Below are 6,413 nucleotides of genomic sequence, written 5' to 3'. Positions count from 1 at the left end.
AAACCGACGCTCGCGAAACACGAAAATCAGTATATAATATTTATGCGATTTATTACGAGCCGACTTAGAAATGCATCTAATGCGGTGCACGCAGCATAGAGTGCACCTTGGCGACGGGAGGGGAACAGAGCGAATCGCGAGTTTCGCGCATGCGCCTCACCGACGTCTAATGTTTGAACCAGTGACGTAGGTCATTGGCGTCGAGATCCTAGACAATTGGCGATACGGGGGTTACACGGTTCCGACGAGAAATCGCGGGAAACTCGGTCGATCTTGGTTAACGCTCCTCGCTCCCTACGCCTTTGGTCTAATTTTTTAACGAACGATGAAAGTTCGTTGTAAGATATTCTATTTTAAACTTTCGGCCGCAGTTGTAGGTGCCGCGTGGTTGCCGACTGCAACGCCTGCGGTAAGAAATGAACTTCCTATTTTATTTTTCCCTCCCCTCAAGCCGCCCCGCTATTCCCTTCTATTTTTCCTACATACGTACTTTTATTTTACGAGACCGTACAGCCAGCGCGCAACTCGCCGACTCTCTCACCAGCGTTCGCACTTAACGTAACGACATCTGCTCGGACGTTATACTTTGGGTATAATCGGTTGACTTTGATAAATGAAAAAAAAGCGAGATCCGAATCGGTTGACGTTCAAAGTTTCGGCTCGATGACAGTGGGTATATATTTGTCGACGTGAAAAGAAGCGTTTCCATTTATCGGCAAAACGAATCTGTGTACAACTCGATATTCATTTTTAGAGCCTTCAAGTTTCTGGAGGGAGGATCGAAATATCGATTTCATCACTTTTCACAAAACTTCGTCTAAAAACCTGCATTTTTTTCTTGCATTGTACCTGGACCGCTGAAATATGTTCGTACAAATGTCTTGCCATCGTACGACGGAGGCTCTTCTCATTCAAAACTAATACAGTCTTTAACTCCATGATGTTGAACCTGGACTAACAAAAAAATTTAAAACCTTACGCCAACGAAGTAATTTTTGCAACAAAGAAAGTCCCGTCTTGTCAATTCCTAGAAAGTTAGAGACTAAAAAATGATGGTTGGAAAACTTGAACCTTCGTTTGCGCTTATTACCGATACCTTTTGTCGATCCAAATAAATAGGCTTTCATCCGGGAAGTATAACCGTTGCGCCAAGGCAACGTTATATGCAAAGACGAAGGTACAACAGCTGGGTAATGTATCCCGAGTGCAGGTGATTCGCGAACTGAATATTTTCTCGGTGAAAAATCAGCACGCGGAATTATCTGCACTCTTGACAAAGGATATGAAAGAAGAAAAAATCCCGTAATTCCTGCATTTCCTTGCGGCACGTTAGATTATTCAGCATTTTTCCCTGCCCGTGTAATAATATTATATTTCTTTACCCCTCTTCCTTAAATAATATTATGCACGGCTCCGGCATAATTATTTTATCATAATCGGCGTGGTTTGAAGCGTGCAACTTCCGTCAAAAGGCGTACGCTGTCGATTAATCACTCGCATACGTCCGTACGTTTCTCGGGCATGTGCACGTGGACTTCCGCTCTGTTTGTACATGTGAAACGCATTCTTTTATAGTTAGTAAACGCGATGTATAAACCGCTATGTACTTAACCATTTACTGCATGACCTCACTGTGTCAATTATATATAGATACACAGCGAGGAAAACCGTATCATAGCTTTACAAGAATGATAGATCATTTCAATTTATTTGATTTAATGAAACTTGCAACTGAGCCTATTTGACCTTAAGAAGTCTTTTTTTCTAACTATACTGAATTACGAATTACTTGGTCGAATTGCGAGCGAAAAAGTGTTTTGCTGAAAAAAAAAAAAAAAAACAAAATCGATTTAGCGGAATGAAAAGAAATTTTGTTTCACGGAAGGAGATATTTCCCAAGCAGTCAAAATATATTGGAGCAAAGTGTATATTGCAAGAAAGTAAAATATTGTCACAACGTAAAATTGATTGAATATTTTATTGACAGCTCGTAATGAATTCGTTTAATTTTAATGCCCTGTATTTTTCTCATACCAACAAGATAACTGGTTATCTCGTAAATTGTGAGTAAACGCATCCTTCCTTGTAACAAAATGGAATCGAAACATATGTAATTTCAATAAATCAGACAACTGTAAGTCGACTAACGTTTGTTTTTGCAGTACTTCACACGCGTGATAAAATTTTCAATCCGCAATATTGAAACATTCATTTGAAAAACTAGCACAGGTCGTAACTCGTTAGTTCCGGTGATTGATTAAACCGAATTAGTTACCCCGAAACGCGGGTTCCAGTTAAATCGATTATTCCGTCACTCGGGCTAACTAAATATCAGTTGACACAATCGATCGGCATATCTCAGGCGTGAACGAATAGCCGATACGATTTATCGGCGCTCGGTCTAACAATTGTTAATAATTATAAAATATCCTCCGACAGACGGTTGATTCTGCGGTGATTTTTCCTGATGGATTTATACAAACGCGTGTAGGTGCGGAGCAGCTGCAGGCTGTAGAGAGGCGGATATACCGGGAAGGGGATGAAAGGTCCCGTGGTGTTTTTTTACTTGTTCATTTTACTCTTTAGCCGGCAGAGCTGGTGTTTTATTTTCCTCTATTTTCCGGTTTTTCCAGTACGCACGCACCGCGAAGGCTCTCGACACCGTCGGCGCAACAAGTAGCAGATTATAAAAATCACCCCGAGGGCTGCTGCTGCTGCTGCTGCTGTTGCTACCGCCGGCGGTGGCACGAGAGAGGGAAAAAAATCCACGGGTGGAATGAGGGGGATGCTGCTGCGCGGGTGGAAACGAGACGAAGGGATCGCCGAGAGGAGGGTGGAAGAGGAACGGAGTTAGTCTCTTTTTCTATCCGAAACGCCCGCTGCAACGTCCGGAGGGAAACATTTTTTACAATTTATCCACATCCACCGGATCGTTTCGCATACATCAAAGAATGCTCGGTTTTTTTTCCAATTTTTTTCCATTTTTTCTTTTTTTTTCTCATCGCCAGAAATGCAAACATAACAGGCAGGATTTAAAGCCAGAGTTATAGCTTCTATTTATTTTTAACAGTCGTACAATGTGAAAAAGATATGGTTTCGAAATTTTGTAGACTATATTTGATGTCGATTCAGTGTCGATGTATATATCGGCTAATTTTGGTCAATTTAAACACAATCGTTTTTTACTGTCATCAAATTACCGAATCAAATTTACCATATTTGTTGTCGTATTTTAATAACTTTTCAAAACTCATGACGTCCCTTAAATGAGCATTCTGAAAACAATTCTACTAGTTATTGTAGACAAGCTCCTTGTTTAGGTATTCATTTTTTCTGAACTTTTGTTTGAATTATCCGAAGATGTATTCGATAAAGAAATTGCTTTCTATGTACCGCGCGATGTTGGACGTATTCAGATAAGAAATCATATCAAAACAATCGTGTATTATTCTCATTTGATACATCAATTATTTAAAAGTTTGAGAGCTCGATGAAATCCTTTGTTACCCCAGTTCGACAGAGTGAATAAAAAACCGTCTACCGAGCGTCAATCAGCGATGTATAAAATATTGAAACGAGTTTCATATAATTAGTGAGCTTTGATTTTCTCCAGCTGCTCTCTTTTCCGCAGGTATTAATCATCGATCGGTCAACGCTGATGTGATTATTGGTAAAAATAAATTGACCATTCGCGATTGGATATAGCGTGAACTTTGTACTCGTGGTTTGTGAACAATGTCAACTGCATTGAAATTTGAACACGTAGACGAGTTTTCAACGTTGAAAAAACAAAAATTAGAGAGGGATAGCAATTCTTTTCCCGCTCATTTGCCTCTCGCTGAACCGTGCACGATATCCACCCCCGCTATCGCACGGGGTGTGATTGAACGCGCTTGCGTTTGGTTATGCGAAGCGTTGATGTGTACGCTTTAATTATGGCGTGGATTTAGTAATGATCGACAAACTAACCACTGATACATGCAAGATTGTAACTCGGAGCAGGGATTTTTCGCGCGATGAAATTGTCCAGAATCATTAACGGCGAAAGTAATGAGAATGAAACCATTTCGAGAGCAAGTAAAGGAAATTTTTTTTTCGATTATATCGCCTAAGCAACAAACGGAACGTTAGGAAAGGGCGAAGACTTTCAAGTGAACGTTTTAAATCCGCTCATCACGGCACAGCTTCGAGTGGTGAATCGCACACGGTTCGTTCCCTCGACTATCTTAACAGCAAGTTTACCAGCCACTCGTAACTCTCGTTCTTGTGAGTGGGAGTCGCGAATCAACTGCTAAGTAGGTATCTAGAGCTTTTGTTGCCCTAGGCTACAGGATCTCGCTGCAAGGTTCAGGTCAAGCGGAAAGATATCAGATGTGTTCTTTACTTCTCGCTCGTGCACTTTTAAATTCCACTTTATTTTACGTCATTTAGATTTCCGAGGTGCGCACATGTTTATATTAAACCCAATCACGTAGGACATCCGAATTTTTGCCTGAAGTTTTTATGAATTGAGGAAATTGATGGAATAACGGAATGAAGAGAAAAAAAGTCTCGCAAAATATATCAACAGTATAATAAGAACTGTCGAATTTCTATAATTTCAGATTACTGATGTTGTCCTTTTCTTTCGCCATATTAGGAATCACATGTGGAACAAATCAACTTCCGGTTGGTGGCCGTAAATTGAATCGATAATCATGGTAATGATTCGGATATTGCACAGTGTAGAGTTGGAATAAAAAATTAAAAGTCATTTAAAAAAAAAAACCCACACATTCCACTCCTTATGTGACATTTAGTTTTTGGACGTTTTTCAAAACACTATTTTTATCCAGACACAAAAGTAGTCGGTGCAATGTTTTCGGTACAGTTATATAAGTTTTCGTTTAACGAGATCTTAAATTTGGCTAGGTTCATTTTTTCACTTGTATCCTCCGTACTCCGTTCTAAATCCTTTTCGTCACATTCGCGATAATATTTATGCAACACCTAAAAGCTCACGTGGGAGAAGAATTGACAACCAAACTTCAAAGTAATCGGTATCACGCGTGAATGATATAAATTCTCGTTAAAGAAATTTGTGTGACCAGATGACGCGTTCCTCAATTTGTAAAATCACAGCTTGCGGCATGTGATCGTACTTGGAGACGAAACTCGATTGCGGCAAACCGAATACAGCCGTGATTGAGTTCTCAATTTTTTCCGTGCGGCCTTAATTCGACAAAAGTGCATGGCGCTAAATCCTGGAGAACGTGCCAAGTGCATATAAACGTCTTGAACAGCGATGCCGGAAAAATAGAGGAACGATGCGGGTTAGCAGTCGTTTTCTAGAACATCTAAAAATAAAATATACGTACCTAGAGTGAAATAAAATGGCAAGGCTTAAAAAATCTAAAATTGGCAAGACCTAGGCTTTGGCAAAATACCACGGATTTATGCAATCGTCGAAGCGGATCGACCATCGACTAGTTTCTTTTATTTTCTTTTTTTTTAAACTCATTTTTATCTTCCACTTCCGTTTTCTAAAGGATATTCGAATCCAGTCAGACCAATTCATCCTCACCTGCACCTCTTCGACGACTTTGTCTCTTGCGTGACCCGATCGACGATATTTTTCAAGGCATTTCGTCGCATGCCCCGAGATAAAAAATACGTATCGTACGGAGGCTTTCAGCGAAGCATGGGACCTTGTGCAGCAAAAGATTGCCGTCACCCTGCAGCATCAGGGGGGCGAGGAACGAGCGAACTACGGTCAAGGGGGTAGAGAGTAAGCGGGGACACAGCCGGCCTTGATGAGAATAGCCGCACACAACGACGATGCCGGTTGTATACCAGTTCGGATGTTAAAGAACCGAGAGAGACAGAGGGAGAGAGAACCGCAGACAAAGAATTCCTTGATAGAATTTAGGCCTCCCCTGGCACATGCCGTTTTGAAACCGAATCGCGTCGGAGATCGCGGCCGTACCGCAAAGGGTGAAAATCGCGATCAGCCAACCCCTTCGATTTATCCTCTCGACAAGTTTCCGCAACCCTGTTACCCTGTAAGAAAGAGTTTGTATGAAAAAAAAAAAAAATATCCTAGCCGGCCGGTACGCGAGATCGATTTTTGCATCATGCCACTCTGCGTATAACGGAGTGCAAATCTTCGATGATGGGGTGAGGAGGAGGGAGGCAAAACACTAACACTTGCAAAATTGATCAATGGTGCGCCGGTGTACCGGCAGATGGCATCAGCGATTGAAAGTAAAAAAGCAACTCCGTCCCGAGACGATAAATACTGAAGAAAATCGTCGTATCTTAGGATCGAGATGAAATTTTTTTTCACAATGACAAATCTGCAGCCGTATACGTGTTTCTAAATCGAGTCAGCGTACCGGTAGCTGAAGAGAAGTTACATATCATTGATGGGGAAG

The 6,413-nt window shown here is 41.2% G+C and overlaps 1 long non-coding RNA gene across 1 annotated transcript; it reads left to right on the top strand.

The window, feature by feature from the left end:
• Positions 1–370: 370 nt before the first annotated feature.
• Positions 371–4,728, top strand: LOC124222191 (uncharacterized). The gene is made up of 3 exons (XR_006883966.2): positions 371–409; positions 2,634–2,849; positions 4,605–4,728. It is a non-coding gene; the product is annotated as an uncharacterized lncRNA (long non-coding RNA).
• The last annotated feature ends 1,685 nt before the right edge of the window (positions 4,729–6,413 follow it).

This window comes from Neodiprion pinetum, chromosome 6 (genome assembly GCF_021155775.2).
Source record: "Neodiprion pinetum isolate iyNeoPine1 chromosome 6, iyNeoPine1.2, whole genome shotgun sequence".
Lineage (NCBI taxonomy): Eukaryota > Metazoa > Arthropoda > Insecta > Hymenoptera > Diprionidae > Neodiprion > Neodiprion pinetum.
The sequence above is the reverse complement of the archived record's forward strand: the minus strand, read 5'-3'. Positions and strand labels throughout refer to the sequence as shown.